The following is an 18686-nucleotide window of genomic DNA, read 5'->3' as shown; positions in this document are numbered from 1 at the left end:
AAAAACCACTCTTTTAACAATCTTTCGGACTTTTGTTAAAATCGCTTTTTTAGCATAACTTTTGAAGTACTCAACTAAACTGCATAATTTTTAATAGCGACTTATGGGACCCCAAGACGGATCGAATGACGCCAAAACGGACAAAATCGGTTCAGCCAATGTCGAGATTATCGAGTATGTGTGTGTGTATATGTGTGTGTATATGTGTGAGTGTATGTGTATGTGTTTGTAACCAATAATGTCACTCAGTTTTCTCAGCACTGGCTGAACCGATTTTGACCAAACCAGTCGCATTAGACTTGGTTTAGGGTCACATACGGTATTATTGAATTGTTTGAAGTTTCGATAAGTAGTTCAAAAGTTATGTATAAAAATGTCTTTTCGCATATTTTCGGAAGTTTAATAAATAGCAGTAAACTGAACCAAACATCATCATGTTATATATCGTTAGTTAGGTTATTGAAAAACCTTTCCAACAAGTCCAAAACATTGATAATCTGGCAACCCTGTCTCGAGTTATAACCACTTAAGTGATATTTATGTACTTTTTTGTAGCCGGATCTCACCTAAATGTATGTAAACAATGTCCGGATCCATCATCCAACCCATCGTTGGTAAGGTAATCGAAATAACTTTCCAACAAATCCGAAACATTGATAATCTGGCAATCCTGTCTCAAGCTATGACCACTTATGATGCCACTTATGAGCCCTTGAGTGATATGTATGTTTTATGTATTCCGGAACTCAACGAAATTAGACGAAATTTTGTGTCCAAACCCATCATATCACATATCACCCATTGTTGGAAAAGAGTGACTAAGGCATCAACCTCATAGGTAGATTAAGTTAGTTTTTATTTATTTTGCCTTCCTCACTGAGGTAAGGCTATAATCCTGCTCTAAAAATGAACTTCGTATAAAAACGTCGTAGACCCACCTTCATGTATACATATCGACTCAGAATCGAAAACTGAGCAAATGTCTGTGTGTATGTGTGTGTGTGTGTGTGTATGTGTGTGTGTATGTGTGTGTGTATGTGTGTGTGTATGTATGTATGTGACCAACAAACTAGCTCATGTTTCTCGGCACTGGCTGAACCGATTTGACCCAAACTTGTTGCATTCGACTTGGTTTAGGGTCCCATAGATCGAGTTTTATACAGATTGAAGTTTCGATAAGTAGTTCAAAAGTTATGTATAAAAATGTGTTTTCACATATATTTGGATCTCACTTAACTGTATGTAAACTATGTCCGGGTCCATCATCCGACCCATTGTTGGTTAGGTTATCAAAAGACCTTTCCAACGAGTCTAAAACATTGAAGATCTGGCAACCCTGTCTCGAGATATGGCCCCTTAAGTGATATTGATGTACTTTTTTGAAGCCGGATCTCACTTAAATGTATGTAAACTTTGTCCGGATCCACCATTCGACCTATTGTTGGTTAGGTTATCAAAAGACCTTTCCAACGAGTGCAAAACATCGAAGATCGGGCAACCCTGTCTCGAGATATGGCCACTTAAGTGATATTGATGTACTTTTTTGAAGCCGGATCTAAAAAATAGATGAAACTTGTGTACAGCCATTGTTGTGAGGAAGGCTCCAACCACATAGGTGGATTAAGTTAGTTTTTAACAAAAAAAAATAGTTCAAAATAAAGGAAGGGGGAATAAAGGTCTGCAAAGGAAAAGGTTGAGAACCACTGTTATCAAGCCTTGTGCTACTAACTCAAGATGACAAATAAACTCATCAGATAATAAAACTGTAAATTTAATTTCAAATTGACATCACTCCCCTAGTCCCGACACCACGGCCAGTACCCGTTTCGGGTTTCACGTCTGTTTCGTGAGGTATTTTTCTTTTATTTCGTGCAAATCTTCGACAGGTCCCCCCGATGATCAACCCAACTGACCTGGGCCTGTCGCTGGCCCAAACCACCAACCAATCTGCTGACCGCCGGTGCCGGTGATGTAGCTCTTGTCACCATTCAATAGAGTTAGAGTCGGTGCTGGGTTATTTTAAGCTCCTCCACTTTGGGTACCGCGGGATCGCGAGGCCACGTGAGCCTTTTAATTTTAGATCTCTTGAGGGCTCTCGAGCGGTTGGTGGTGGTGGTTGTGGGATCGAGTTATTTTTTTGTGAGTGTGGTCAAGTTTGTGCTGTTAAGAGCACGTATAACTAGGTCAGGAGGTTTTTGATTGATGGCGTTGACGTAACTTGGACAAATTTGCACACAACATTTGAGAAGGGGGGAAGGGAGCGCTTTCGTCGGAATTCTTTTAAGGAAACCTGTAAATTTAAGTACTGTTTCTACCTTGGAGACAACAAAGTATTAGCAGAGCTTAAATTCTTCCATTAATTATTCATTCATCAAGTGACTGGCATAAAAGTATTCTTTTGTCTACGGTTTAACGACAAGTGGACGGCGTCATGCAATCAAACTGCGCTTGGAAATTGTCTGCTGATAAGCTCCATCTGCTGATTTAATATGTCTGGGGTGATGTATAAAAAAAATATTTATTTTTATAAAATGTTACCAGTCAGTGCAGTGGCCAGCGTGACATCACTATAGCTGACCTGACACTGTTACTGCTGGCGGGAATAATTAAAAAACCAGTTGCCATTTGTTGAGCATGTTTGTTTTGTCCGTCTTTTTTTCATTGGCAAATTCCTATTGTGCAAATCGAACTGACACAGAAAAAAGCGTTTTATTTGCATTGCGATAATTAATTTAGTGCAGGTGAGCATTGATTGGGTGAAGATCAAAGTTCAATTGTTATTGAATGCTTCCAACCTCGGTTCAACTTATACCCGATCGGCTTATGCAACCCCCTACAAAAAGGGTTGATTCGCGCGCAACGTTACTCAATCAACAAAAGTGGCATCAACGCCAATTGAAAGAAGATCGCCGCACGCTTCACATGGGGAAATGATGAAAACCCTTGCCGTTGAAGTCTCTTCATATGGTAATTTTAAGTGCCAAATGCGTATTCAACGATCAAGGACTTGTGGCTTGTTTTTTTTCTATTTTGTTTGGCAACCTTAATATTATGTTTTTATTAAATGTCTCGAACAAAATCTAGGTTATGATATCATGTTAATATGATAACCAATAAAAATACGTCGTGTTTGAACGTTTATGGTTTCATTATTAAATGTTTTAGATTTAGTTGATTTTGTATGAGGGCCTCGTGGCGCGGTGGTTAGCGGCTTCGGCTGCCGATCCTTTAGTTTCATATCCTCCTGGCCTTCTATCGGATGGGGAAGTAAAACGTCGGTCCATTTGCGTAAAAGAGGTTTTGGGTGACTCACCACACACAACCCTCGGACGCCTAGAAATGAACAGAAACTTGCAACAGAGACCACAAAAGACCCGGGGGTCGTTAAAGTGGATTGCATTGCTATTTGATTTTGTTGTAACAAATAAAAAACAAACTAATTTGGTTGTTTAATTTTAATTTTTAATTTAAATGTGTAAATTAAGTTCATGGGTTATTCTTCGTCAACTTACACGAAATCTGACCAATTTGCCCCAACTCCACTTCGATTTCCATGAAACTTGCCGCTGGGGATTGTCACTAAGACACGATTTTCAATGATTTATAGATAGAAACCGTTAAGTGATTGTCATTTGGTGTCCCTTGAATTTGGTGTAACATGAGACGCCCGATTTGATGGCATTTCAGAACAAACCGTATTCTTCCTAAAAAAAAAACAAAAAAAAACTAGTTTTAACATCACTGAAATTTCCCATTACTCAACTGTTAAAAATCAAGAGACATGTATTTTTGGGGAAATTTCTGTGTGGATCAGCTATAATGCAGAGAGCAGGGATGCCACTTGTTTTTTTTAAATGTCTGTAAAAAAGTATGTGTATGTCTGTGCATTTGTCTAAAATTCAAATATATCAATTTACAGTCATGGAAATCCATCAGAAATTGCGTTTTTAAGCATTTGAAGACAAACGAAATAAGTTTCAGTTGGTATTTTTACAAAATTTTAATTTATTGAAGTCTTTAAAAAGTCTATGCACCTCAAAACATGTCTGCCACAAGCTCAAAAGTCTGTGAAACACAGACAAATCTGTGTATCTGGCATCCCTGGCAGAGAGATTTGTTTCATTTTGTAATTGAAATATAGTCCAGACTCGATTATCCGAAGGCAAAGGAAAAATTTCACTTCGGAGCAGTTCTCTACGAAATTGATCTTTATTATTAATTTTAATTTTTGTATTTTTTTAACCCGGCGGAAACTTTTTTGGTGCCTTTGGTATGCCCAAAGAAGTCATTTTCATCATTAGTTTGTCCATATGAGCAATTCCAGCTCAAATCAGGATTTTTTCTGGTACTTTTGTACCCGACCCTCTCCGATTTCAATGAAACTATGTAGACATGTTATCCTAAGCCGCTATAAGCCATTTTTGTGTATATGGAGCCAATAGTACTCGAAAATAACATTTGAGAAGGGCGTAAGGTATTTAAATATTTTTGTATTTTTAACACTGTACCTCGAAGCCGTTGCATTGTATCAAAAAGTGGTCAAAGACAAACTTGTAGGAAATTGGACGGGTTTCCTGAAAAAATACACTGAAACAAAAATACACGCCACTTCTATGAGATATTTTGATTTTTAAGTTTAAAAAATAATTTTCAAGGTGATGTCACGATTTTTTTTCGTTCGAATTTTTTGAGGAAATAGCCTAAAATGTTACAAAAAGGCTAACGAAAAATGTAGGATGGTATGTCACTCCTAAAAAATACAAAAATCATTTACTGAATTTTTTTTTGAAAAGTGGTCTAAACGTCAAATTTTTTAAAACCCGATAGTGGGAATCGATTCTCCAGACAATTTTACATATAAGTCTCCATATTGACAATTGTCCTATGTCCAATCCTTGTGAAGATACAGCGATTTAAAAATAAAAATTCATTCTGCATTTTTCGTCAGTCTTTTTGTAACATTTTAGGCTATTTCCTCAAAAATTTCGAACGAAAAAAAAATTAATCATCAAAAAATCTCATAGAAGTGGCGTGTATTTTTGTTTCAGTGTATTTTTTTTTCAGAAAGCCCGTCCAATTTCCTACAAGTTTATCTTTGACCACTTTTTGATACGATGCAGCGGCTTCGCGATACAGTGATTTTTAAATTGCAAAATACAAAAATATTTAAATACCTTACACCTTTCTCAAATGTTATTTTCGAGTACTAATGGTTCCATATACACAAAAATAGCTTAAGTGGGCTTAGGATAACATGTCTACAAAGTTTCATTGAAATCGGAGAGGGTCGCGTACAAAAGTACCAGGAAAAATCCTGATTTGAGCTGGAATCGCTCATATAATTTTCCATACAGCTGTCCAAACAAAAATGATATAGAAAAATTAAAAAATCTGTATCTTTTAAAGGTATTATACACGGTAAAAAAATTTAGGTTGATTTTTAATTTTACTTTTCCTCATTAAAACTTGATATGCAAAAAACACTATTTTTATATTTTTTTTTTCATTTCTGATATGTTTTAGGGGACATTAAATGCCAACTTTTCAGAAATTTCCAGAATGGGCCAAAATTCTTCGACCGAGTTAAAAATTTTTGAATCAATACTGAATTTTCAAAAAATCGCACAAATTTTTCAACATCATTTTTCGATGTAAAATCGAATTTGCAATCAAAAAGAACTTTAGTGAAATTTTGATAAAGTGCACCGTTTTCAAGTTATAGCCATTTTTGGTAAATAATCAGTTATTCATTTTAAAAAAGTAATGCCCCACTTTTGAAAAAAATATTTCAATATTACGCCCTTTTGAAATGTTAGTTTGGTAAACTTTTAGAATTGAAATATTGAAAAATTTTATTGAAATATTTGTTTTCTTTTGATAAATAAAACATCGTTACATATATTTTTAACCAAAAGTTACTTATTTCACTCGAGGGAGTAATCATCAACTGGTGCAAAACTTATACAGAATACAAGGACAAAAATCAGTTCACAAAGCGATCACAAAGTTGTACACCAGGAAGAAAAGCGTACAAACCGTGCATGTTCCGGTTTTACAAACTGATTTCTGTTTGTGCAGTCTAGATAGTTACAGTTTGGGGTAACCTTTCAATTTTCGCGATAAAAATGAAATTATCATCAAAATTTATCGAAATAAATTCCTTTAAAATGCCTTTGTAGCCTTTTGCCAGAGCAATTCTCTTGGGGTGTTCAAAGTACTCCACACTCCTACTTAGATCTTAAAACATGGAGAAAAAACGTACACATTTACATTCTACCTTGAATCAATCAAACATTCTGAGACACATTATCCGGGCTAATATACCAGTGGGAATATTTAATTGCGAAAAAGATGTTCAAATGCAACTGGATAGATCGAAGTTGGTCAATATTTTGCAAAGATACAGCATTAAGAATTTCTGTGACGTTACAACGCGTTGTAACTTACATTGCGCAACGTGAGCAGAACACCCTTTTTTTAAAAGTCTGCGTTGTAACGTCACCAAATGTACAGCGGCTGCAATAAAAACTTAGCTTTTGCAGCAGTAAATTTTACGTTAAAAAACACCTTATACCTTCCCAAAACCGTCAAACTCCAAGCGAAACTTACTTGGGGACACCGTGGAGATTTTCTCTTGTCCCATAAAAAAAGTGGAACATCAACACTGCCCGTCTTCCGAATCCTTTTCCTTGTCCCTGGTGCGCGGTGGAGATGGGAGCGGTCGGCAATGGACGGCTGTCATGGTGGTGAGAAACTGGTTCAGGTGGAATTGGTTCTATTCCCAATTATCAATCCTAGGCAACACATGGCGAAATCCAGTCTGCAATCCGCTAAAATCACCGACTCCTAGCGAAGCGAAGCGAAATAAATTTTGCTTTAAAAGCATAAAAAAGTCTAGTTTGTGTTGATTACCAGAGCAGAATCACAGCTTTTTCTAAAAAAAATATTGAAGGAACAAAATATTCCCACGTTGTAACGTCACGCAACATATTCGCTCGTAGAACAGCAACCGAGTCGTTAAATCCTTAGCCCAATGTTGATTCTTATGGCAAATTTACTTTCAGAATCTAAAAAAATGTTGAGGTGTTACATATCTTAAAAAAAGAAACGTTAAACCGTTGTAACGTCACGCCAGAATGTGTCCTGAACATATTTGTAGAACCATAACAATCTATTCACGCCAAACCAGTTGACAAAACATCTCATCCGATATGATCATCGATTAGGATGATAAATGAGTGAGTTGCGTGAGTTTCATAGTGAAGTTAAAACTTTGTCATAATGAGCAAAGTAAATTAATTATTCATATCACAGCTGATATCATGGCTGATGTGACCTATTTCAGCTGCGGGATACCAGTTTAATTGAGCACACCACATTTGTTTGTATGTTATATATAATAGACTAGATATTTTCATGTTTTTTTTTATTCCAAAGCAAGTCTAGCCAAAACTTGATTGTTAGGCTTTCATAATCATCTTAACCGATAGCAAAAAATCAACAACAGATTTGGCAACTACCTAAATGCACTGACCATACTTTCTACAAATTTGCTTTTTCTTCTCCCTCTTTTTTGCACGAAGACCCACTTTACCAAAATCAACACTTACACTTTCAGCCACCCAACGCAACAACAACAACAGCCGGCTTGAGATTTTGATTTCATCGAAATTCACTTTTTTCCAGCTTCAGAGGTCCCAAGCTCAGCGTAGCCTGTGCGCCAGGAAACAGGTTTCTGAGGCTGTTTTTGATGGTTGTGGTGGTGGCACCTCACAATCGATCGATCGGTCGCAAATTGCTATCCAATTCATTCGCCACGCCAGGCCACGCACAGCCTTGTGTGTTGGCTGTTAGGCCTGCAACGCTGACTCTGGCGCAAGGGCCATTCCGAGCCTGATTCAGCCGATGCGTTAAATGTGCATTCGAGAAACAATGAGGTTTCTTGTGCGCGCGGAGTCACTTCCTGGTGCGGTTGTTATGAATCTGTGCCTGTTGAGGTATTTTTAATAAATCATTTAATGATATTTCTTCAACACTGACTTCCTGTTTACATGTAAAAAAACACTAAGCATAAACAAAAATAAAAATTTATGAAATTGGAAACATCAGGAAAACCATTCACGTGCGTGCTTTGGAGCACTGCACTCATAATGTATCCAAAATATTATAAAATAATGCACTTAAAAGCACTCAATTTTCATCACTCAAATCAAGCATGTGAAACCAATACAAACTTTGCATAGATTGTTGCAACACTAAACTTATCCCAAATATCGTACATTTATGTTGAATGGTTCTCTGTTATTTTGCAAATCATTTTTTATTGCGTTTGAGCAATTTTCGCTGAAACCGTCCCACTAGATATACATGTGTTCAAATCTTTACGGTAGAGGTGGGCAAAAAAAGAGCGAACCGCTCAAAGAGCCGGTTCACTGAAAAGAGCGAACGAGCCATGGCTCACAAAAAAAGATCCGCGGTTCTTTTTCAAACTCCGGTCTATTGAAAGAACCGGCTCAAGATGGAATGATTTTTGTTATAAATATAAGTTATTGAATTTCCAAAAAAAAATGTAGTATTAAATTTGTTTTTGAGAATTAAAAATGCAATTTCAAAAATTTCAATGCTTATAAAAATTAATCCCAAAAGTTAATGAAATTCTAAATAAAATGGAGTAAACTCTTCATTGTACAACTGTCAAATATTACTAAAAATCTACTGAATATTCGAGAAATTTCGGAAAAAAATAATCATTTTGTCCGATTAAACGTTAGCGTTTATAGACCTTATAGATCTTTTAAATCAGAATGTAGAGAAGAGTTCACATAATATTTTCTCCAAATAAAATATCAGCATTAGTCTTTCAGAAATAAACGCAATCTTAAAATCAATAGCAATTTTTCCAGCATCCTAGATTTCAGTATGGATGCCATTCAATTACTCGAATGTTTGGTTTTAAGTAGAAATCTTGACAAAGAGACCACCAAGGTTTTCTAGGGCATCTTCTCGTTTTTGGATTTATTTATTTTATTCATCAAATATGGCCGTTACAAACATTTTTCAAAGTTGATGTCACCCCTCCCCTTCAAAATCGGTCCAAAAAATCAGGGGGCAAAACAATGCAACTGGGGATGTGTAAAATGCATGGTTGGGGGATGGCTTCGAACCTGGGTCGTCTTCGATGCCGTGGACTGTAAGACGGCAGCCACCTCCAACACGCCAGGGTAGAGACCCGGATGGAACCTGCCTCAGGTCCAGATTACGCCATGCATCGCCCGACGGCCGACCCGGCCGGTATTGGATTCCGCAGTAGAATGTCCGGTGTACAGTAAAACTCGCGGTTAAGGTTGAAACGAACTGTATTTAACACTTAACATTTATTGCTGTACAAATATACAATAGTATACGGGCAGAGCCCGTGGCCTTCCAGGCCGGTCCCCTGGACCTAACTAAATCTAGAGTGGGTCAAATAGTAAAATAATGCCTCCATTTGGAGATGACCCCTTTAAAAGGGTTCATCCCAAATCCATCTCCCGAGAGTACTCACTCTCCCTAATTGTAATATCTCGTCCCCATTATTCGTTAGGTTAAGTAGATTGTATTGGTTTAAAGGGTTAAAGATCACGAGCACAGTGGCCAACAGTGCTGCAGTGACCAATACGCACCAATTCCTAGGGTAGGGTAATGTGGACCCAATATCCTTTGCCTTAGTCCCAAACATTCTCCCCGACCCTGAAATGTCCCATTTCTGAAGAATCGATTAGTGTTTACATGAAAATGTTGGAATGTTCCCGATCGACTTAGCTGTCCGAGCTTAAGTGATCTACCCTTGATTGTTTGTTCCTACCGCAGTATCCGAACTGCCCTGTGTTGTTGCTTGTGTGTTACAATTCCTAAGTGTGTATGTGTGTGTACGGTGTGTACTACCAACAAACAGTTGTTGTGTGTAAGTCTTCCTCTTCACGGTTATTCTGCGAAATATGCTCCCCTGATACTCCGTAGACCTGCTGACGGTGTTCCAACCGCCAACCCTGGGTTGGTTACAGCCTCTGCCCACGATGGTTGGTCCCATCGATGGTTTCGACAAGTGCGCGTCCTTGGCCCTTGAAGATCGTGTGAAGTTCACCTTGAGTCCACGACGGTGTTCCAACCGCCGCCTCCGGGTTTGAAGACAGTGTTCCAACTATCTTCCTTTGGATGGAGCCCTGCTCCGGATGGTGATCGCTCTGTAGGGTGCGTCCGTGACCCTTGGGTAGTGTGCGATCATTGACAGTGTGCCAACTGTCACCTGGCATGGAACCCTGTTCCGATTGCCGTCGCTCCAAAGTGTGCGTCCTTGACACTTTGAAGGCGTGGGTGGGATTGGAAAACAGTGTGCCAACTGAATTTCCCGAGTGGAGCCCTCGCTCCGGATGTGGTCTCGAAGTGTGCGTCCACGACACTTGAGGGTTGGAGTGGTTGATTAATGACCAACAGTGTTCCAACTGTGGTCCCCCATTGGAGCCCTTGCTCCGGATGGCTTACTTCGAGGTGTGCTTCCTTGACACCTGAAGTCCGAAAACCGATGAATGGTTGACAGTGTACCAACTGTCACGTCACGCGTTGATGTGGGTTGATTGGTTGGTTGAGTGCATTCCCAAAATGCCGATTTTCCAGCGAAATTGCAACGCCCCAGTGACGTCACACCAGTAGTTAGGTTAGTAGATGAGCGACACGGTTGATCGCCGCCTTGGAGTCCTTTCTTGCAGCTTGCGACATCCTACGTCACGGTTGAGCTGCCTTTGCCGACGTCTCCAGCGACGTCACGTGCATGCCCGGCACGTCCTTGTTTGGTGTTGGTCAGCTCTCGCTGAACCTCCGTGGTAGGCATCCCGATCCCATTGATGCCAGAGTTCCGGTGTGGTGGTTCATTCAGCCCGCAAAATCGAGTTTACCTTGACGCCCTCTGACGTCACCGGAAGGTGTGGAAGTCGACGTCGGTTGACGCCGTGGATGTATTCGTTGTCACTTGGCTTGGGCTGTTGCAGCGATCCTTTAGCTGCCCTTGGGAATGGGAGCCCATACTCCGCCGATCCAGATTGATACCGCTTGTCAGGCCGAACCAGAGTTGTTGAAACCAGAGCCCTTGCTCTGTAGAAACCGCAGTCTGTCCTAGACCGCCATGACCAAAGCGTCCTGTCGGCGTTGCGTAGGTGTACCGTCCAAGCTGGGTGCGTTCAGTGATCCTCACCGAACGATGTGTGAATGAACAAGCCGACGTCATAGAAGAGGATAAAGGTTCATGAGGAGGTGCAGTGTCCGATGTCCTGCCTCGGCGGACATATACGTGTAATTATTTTTACCTTCGAGAACCTGGTGGTGTGCTGCCTCTTCATGTACGTGGTCGTGTCCTTGGAGTGCAGTTCACCGACTGCAACTGCGTCCGTGCATCCTAATTGATCAGCAGCCTTGCGTGGTCATAACCGGAGCTCATGATCCGTGGATAGATCTCTCGGTTGTGCACCGACATGCGAAGACGATTGCCGAGCCCTTGGCGGTGGTTGCTGAAGTATTGACCAGCTGATCTGGCCCAATTCAAAGATTGCCCACGTGGTCGCGTGCGTACCGTGCACGTTCCGCTTTGGTGGTGTTGGTAGATGACGTCCCAATTACGGCATGGATGGTTGTAGTGGTTGCCGTGTGGTTGTCTCGAGGCGACCGTTCGCCGAAACCGATACCGAATCCTTCCAATCAGCTGATGATATCCCATGACGTCATCCATGTGTGGGTGAAGGCTGATGCTTTGTTGTTCTCCAGTAACGTCCCGATGACGTCACCACAGTGTCTTCGCTGGCATCCCATTGACACCAGAGCACGATTGAGGTCCTCAAAAGTCCCAGTGACCTCAAACAGACCGTAGTCATTGAGGATGTTGATAGGTCAGCAGCATCCAGAAGAGGATAAAAAGGCATGTAAGGGTGTGTAGATCTGTCGTCCCGCTTCGGCGGACATATACACAGTGTATTGCTTACCTTACAAAGCCTGTTGATCAGCTACCTCTTGGGATGTGTTGCTGTTACTCGAGCCAGTCCCGAGCCGAAGCCGATGAGTCACGTGGTCCGAATTGTGACGTTTCCCAGACCAGTCCCGACCAGCCACGTGGTTCGACCGATCCCGTGTTGAGTGATCGATGCCAGGAGTGGCACCGTTGCATTCCATCCACCTATTGTTCTGCTGTAGTTGCACCAAACTGCAATTTTCTTGATCCGTTTTAGTTGTGACGTCCTTCGCTGCATGTGTGGGTTCCGAGCAGAGGAGCTCGGCCAAATCCGAGTGGTCACATGGCAAGCTGTCACAAAACCCGAGTGATCATATGGACGTGATCGATGAAGTAAACAGAGCGGGTTGATCCTCTCGCCGCTCGATGGTGATTAACGATCGCGTACCAGCGATCATCAATGGGCCGATATTCCTCCAGGTCTGACCGTCCACCTGGTCAGAGAGACGATGACGTCAGACAAAGCACCCAATTTTGCGATGTCCGATCCGTGCGTGTGTCGCTGAGCTGGTGTCAGCTTTCCGGTGACGTGCCGATTCACCGCGGCTGGTTGATCTGCACGATGAGCATTGGGCACCGATGGCCATCCTTTGGTGACGATTCAGTCCGTGGTAGCCTGAACTGAATGTTTCATTGTGTGCTCCGTGCACATGGGGTTGGTGGGTGTCCGTTTCCAAAATGGTGGGTGAACGCATTGGGAGCGTCCTCGGGATGATACCTCCTAGGCGATCATCCGTTCCTGGTACGGTTGCGCTCGATGTGGTTTGGAGTTGAAGTGAGAGTTGGTGTTAGAATCATGATGACCGATGCTTCGACCAGACATACACAATAGCCTGTCCCATTTTGAGGTCATGTCGAGGAATTTCAGGTGCTCACTTCTTAAATGATAGATTATGATGTTAGGAACAATGTTTTCTTAGACAAGAAAAAATAATAAAATACTTTCTCGCACCCCCTAGTCGATTTACTGAAAAAAGTCACTTTTTTGAACAAATTTTCTAAAATCGCTTGGAATCAATACAAAAACTGTTTCGATCAGGTGTGTATTATCTTCAAACGATAGGTTTTTGTCCATAGATTAAGATGCACTATCAATATTGGACCAAAATTTAAGTTTTTGGACTTTCCCAGGCGGATTTGTGTCGAAAAAATCGCATTTTTTCGGAACTTTTTTCAGAAATGTTCATTTAATTTAGGGTAGCCTATTTTTCCCAGTGAAACCAATACATGCAGCTTGTAGGAAATTTCATGGCATACATTTTTCCCTCTGAGAAAATGCAATTTCGACACTCCAGAGCCGAGATATTTAAGTTTTAGTGATGAAAAAAGTGCCAATTTTCAAAATTTCTCAGAACTCAGAAGCAAGCCCTACTAATTACACGATGTAGCAAGCATATGTCTCAAAGGTCAGGGTATGCGTTTTTATAGTAATTTTGGCCTCTGAATCCGAATCTGAAATCAAATTTCGCGTAAACAGTGATGTTTTGGAGCTAGACCCTTTTGGAATGTTATTTGCGTGTTTAAGAGGCAGTTTTTGTAAATATTGCTCGGTTTGCTCTAGAGGTCGTATCGAGGTGCTCCGAATTGGATGAAACTTTCAGCGTTTGTTTGTCTTTACATGAGATGAACTCATGCCAAATATGAGCCCTCTACGACAAAGGGAAATGGGGTAAAAAACATAAAAAATCCTCGGAAAATTCAAACTTCAATGCCCGTTTTACCCCACTTTCCTTTGTCGTAGAGGGCTCATATTTGGCATGAGTTCATCTCATGTATAGACAAACAAACGCTGAAAGTTTCATCCAAATCGGAGCACCTCGAAACGACCTCTAGAACAAACCGATCAATATTTACAAAAACTGCCTCTGAAACACGCAAATAACATTATAAAAGGGTGTAGCTCCAAAACATCACTGTTTACACGAAATTTGATTTCAGATTCGGATTCAGCGGCCAAAATTACTATAAAAAAGCATACTCTGACCTTTGAGACACATGCTTGCTACATCGTGTAATTAGTAGGCCTTGCTTCTGAATTCTGAGAAATTTTGAAAATTGGCACTTTTTTCATCACTAAAACTCAAATATCTCGGCTCTGGAGTGTCGAAATTGCATTTTCTCAGAGGGAAAAATGTATGCCATGAAATTTCCTACAAGCTGCATGTATTGGTTTCACTGGGAAAAATAGGCTACCCTAAATTAAATGAACATTTCTGAAAAAAGTTTCAAAAAAATGCGATTTTTTCGACACAAATTCGCCTGGGAGAGTCCAAAAACTTAAATTTTGGTCCAATATTGATAGTGCATCTTAATCTATGGACAAAAACCTATCGTTTGAAGATAATACACACCTGATCGAAACAGTTTTTGTATTGATTCCAAGCGATTTTAGAAAATTTGTTCAAAAAAGTGACTTTTTTCAGTAAATCGACTAGGGGGTGCGAGAAAGTATTTTATTATTTTTTCTTGTCTAAGAAAACATTGTTCCTAACATCATAATCTATCATTTAAGAAGTGAGCACCTGAAATTCCTCTACATGACCTCAAAATGGGACAGGCTAATACACAATGATCATGTAGCCTTACCTGGACAAGAACTGGCTGTGCTGGATCAGTTGTCGTCTCCGTACGGTCGAGCCCTCCGTTGGGTTTGGTGATGCTCTCCTTCCCGGTTGAATCCACCGCGGCTCTCCCGTGAGTCACGGTTCGGTCCAGAAACCGTCCAAAGTCGCCCCCAGCGACTGCTCTATTGTTGTCGATGATTGGCGCCAACACGTACCGTTGCTAAGTGCAAATCCATTACACAAAGCTTTTTGTCCACCTTCCCGATGGCGATGACGTAATCAGCGATGGCGACTTCCATTCGCCGAACGCCGCGTGTACTCCGAAGTCCTAGGTTCTCCGGCAGGTCCATCCCCGGTCCAACATCCGTCCTACCCGGCTCCTTCATCCGGCTCGAAGGACCAAATGTTGGGGGATGGCTTCGAACCTGGGTCGTCTTCGATGCCGTGGACTGTAAGACGGCAGCCACCTCCAACACGCCAGGGTAGAGACCCGGATGGAACCTGCCTCAGGTCCAGATTACGCCATGCATCGCCCGACGGCCGACCCGGCCGGTATTGGATTCCTCAGTAGAATGTCCGGTGTACAGTAAAACTCGCGGTTAAGGTTGAAACGAACTGTATTTAACACTTAACATTTATTGCTGTACAAATATACAATAGTACGGGCAGAGCCCGTGGCCTTCCAGGCCGGTCCCCTGGACCTAACTAACTCTAGAGTGGGTCAAACAGTTAAATAATGCCTCCATTTGGAGATGACCCCTTAAGAAGGTTCATCCAAAATCCATCTCCCGAGAGTACTCACTCTCCCTAATTGTAATATCTCGTCCACATTATTCGTTAGGTTAAGTAGATTGTGTTGGTTCAAAGGGGTTAAAGATCACGAGCACAGTGGCCAACAGTGCTGCATGACCAATACGCACCAATTCCTAGGGTAGGGTAATGTGACCTAAATTAGACCCAATATCCTTTGCCTTAGTCCCAAACACTCTTTTTTCATTCAAATGTTTATACCATGGCTTGTTTTTTTTTTACTGCTTTGGCCAGAGTTGCGGGACATAATAAACTTCAAAAAATGTTTGGTACGGCCTAATTTATAAAAGTCCTATGTGAAATAACTTATAAAATCACACGATTCTTGAAAAAACCCATTTCATCCAAATTTTGAAAAAGAGCGAAAGAACCGTTCAAAAGAGCGGCTCTTTTTAAAGAGCGAACGAAAATGAGCGGCTCCTAAAAAAATGCGGTTTTGCCCACCAAAATGTTCTCTTTCGATTCAACGCACTAAATAACCTTTAAAATTACCTTCGAATAAATAATGAAAATATCTGCATTAGCAAACTTTAAAGAATAACTTTTTTTGAACAATGGTTTAAAAAATAAATTCCATGGTTTGGCGAAATATCTCCCGAAATACATTACCAAACATCAAAACGTTATAAATCGTTGGAAAGGCAATCGCGGGGGCTTTCTTTCGCACTTTATTAAGAGGCAGTACCGTAATTTGTAAATTCTGCTCGGTTTGTTCTAGAGGTCGTATCGAGGTGCTCCGATTTGGATGAAACTTTCAGCGTTTTGACTTTGACTGTACATGAGATGAACTCATGCCAAATTTGAGCCCTCTACGACAAAGGGAAGTGGGGTAAAACGGGCTTCGAAGTTTGAGGTCCAAAAAACCTATAAAATCTTAAAATTGCTCGCATTTCCGTTAAACTTCATCAATTCCAACTTTCGTAGATGCATTTGAAAGGACTTTTAAAGCGCTTCAAAATGGGCCAAAGACATCCAGGATCGGTTTGACTTTTTCCCATAACTTTTGCAAATTACTGTAAAAAATTGATTTTTTTTAAAACCTTTATATCTTTTTGCAACAGCCTCCAACACCCATACTTCCATAGGTCAAAAGATAGGTAATTTCATGGACTATAAGCCTACGGTATTAACTTTTTGGCCAATCGCAGTTTTTCTCATAGTTTTTCGATTTTTCTACAACAAACATTTTACAACGTTAGTTTTTGCCCTGTAGGCCTCCATAGCGGCATTTTTTGGTCTCAATTTTGTCATATTCGGAATCCTCGGAAAATTTCACGTTAGTTAGAAGTATTGGAGTTGTAAATTTGATTGGAAAAAATGCCATTTAGAATGAATTAAAATATTTTTTAACAAATTGTTAGATTAGGGGTGAAACAGGTTTTCGCCTACTTGATACAGCATTTGACGCATTGATCGCAGGGTAAATACAATCAAGAGAGAGATAAACTGCTTAACGAAAGTCGCCATTAATATCTTTTCACTTGCGCTAACGATTTCAAAGCGTTTAAGATATAAAATTGCTTCCAACTACCGGCAACATGTTCTTTTGACCATTACTTAGTCACTCACTTGAAGATTAATGTAAATAATTAGCAAGCACCAACAAAAAAACAAACGCGCTAAGTCTTTTGACGTTTCAATTTTGAATACCGATTCTAATCGAAGGCTGAAGAAAACCGAGCGAGGAGCGAAGGCAAATAAAGAACAAAGGGTGGCCACCAACACCACCAACATGCTGGTGCAGCGCCTGTTGGAGTGAGCAAGTGCTGCCAGGAACCTTTCACTATAAATGCTACTTTTCGTGAGTGTTCGCTTAAAATTTCATCAATTTTGGCAGCCAAAGCAGACCCAAAAGAGCGCTGGAAGACAAAAAGAACTAAGCTGAAAATAGAAAAATGGACGTGGTCCAATGCACTCGACTGATTAGAATGCATTTTTGAAATATTTTTTTTAAATGCTTGTAAAAGGAATAGCATAACCTTTAATAAAAGTGAAAATAAACAGAAATGTTCACAAAAAGTTGCTCTACTCGTTGGTGTACTTGGTTTTAGTAAATTTCAAGGAACAACACAGATTATCCAGCATCATTCAAACACGACCGCTTGTTAGGCTTAAGATGGGCATATTTCCCCTATCTTAAACAACTTCTGTTAGTTTCAGCTGGTAAATAAAACGGTAACAAGCAGTCTGTTGAGACCCGATTCATTTTAAGTGGACATTTCATCAAAATGGTGTCTTCAAAAGAATTGTTTCATATCGGAAGGAGCAACCTGGTTGAAAATAAGGTTTACGTGTTCCAAACAGTTAGTTCACAGACATTTTTATCGTACTGGTAAAGTAAGTAAGTAAATCTTTCCCAGTTCTTGAGGGGAACACCCTTGAAGAGTATCGGGGCCGGCATTTACAAAGCGGATTCAGTGGCAGTTTCATTCTCAACTTAATGTTAACATGTTAAGGTTAATGTTAACATTCCATAGGTCGCCTCCCTAAGGTGTCGTGATAAGGTCCAGTTTGTGACGATACACTACCTTTCCTTTACTAAGCAATCGATTCCAGAAGGGAAAAGATCACCAAACTCGTACTGGATTTGAAGAAAAAACAAGACTTAGTTATGAAAATCTTTGAGTGTAGCATCACCGCGCCGGTCACCCTAACAGCTCAAAGCTTCTGCACTTTTCAGTGCACTTATTTGTATATTTGCATGCTCTTCGAGCTCATCGTTCAAACACAAACCATAACACTAAAAAGCCACACACGAAATACGCCACACAAAAAAACTGAAGCGAAGCCTGAAACGTGAGACACTACACAAATTCATCCGGAAATTTCTCCTCATTTCACTGCCAGACAGCGACAGCAAAAAAAGCAAAAAATAAAACTCGTTTCGCCTCTCTTATCACCTACCTGTGAATGAACGTCGACGCGCAACGCGGTCACACCGCGAACTTCAGCTGGAGCTTCTTCTTGTGCTGAACAACAACAACACCGTCAAGAACGAAGAACGTGGTGGCTGCCAACTGAGAAAGAGTGCACTTTAGGAATGCATGCACCAACTGCACAAATTCAAACACACACACACACACAAACAAACACTGTTTGGACACTATTCTGGTATGCAGATTGACCACCTCCGTCAGTCAGGTGTCACTCTAACTGTACACAGTAGCACCACTCTGTTCCAGCAATTTAACAACAGAACGGATAGCTCAAGTTCCAGCAGCAACAACAACAACAACACACGCAGAAAAATGTTTTGTAGAATCAGCCTGTACGAGGTT

General features: G+C 40.6%; 1 protein-coding gene and 1 long non-coding RNA gene across 2 annotated transcripts in view; one reads left to right on the top strand and one right to left on the bottom strand.

The window, feature by feature from the left end:
- The window catches only part of LOC120424964 (protein yellow), a 51525-nt gene extending 33001 nt beyond the window's left edge, over nt 1–18524 (bottom strand). The window contains exon 1 of the mRNA XM_039589321.2: nt 18313–18524. The gene's annotated coding sequence lies outside the window, so the exon portion shown is untranslated. The remainder of the gene's footprint in view (nt 1–18312) is intronic.
- Nucleotides 1–18686, top strand: part of LOC128093192 (uncharacterized) — a 154865-nt gene that overhangs the window by 119599 nt on the left and 16580 nt on the right. The window lies entirely within an intron of this gene.

Source organism: Culex pipiens, chromosome 2 (assembly GCF_016801865.2).
Source record: "Culex pipiens pallens isolate TS chromosome 2, TS_CPP_V2, whole genome shotgun sequence".
Taxonomy (NCBI): domain Eukaryota; kingdom Metazoa; phylum Arthropoda; class Insecta; order Diptera; family Culicidae; genus Culex; species Culex pipiens.
Note: the sequence above shows the minus strand (reverse complement) of the source record. Positions and strands in the feature narration are given on the sequence as shown.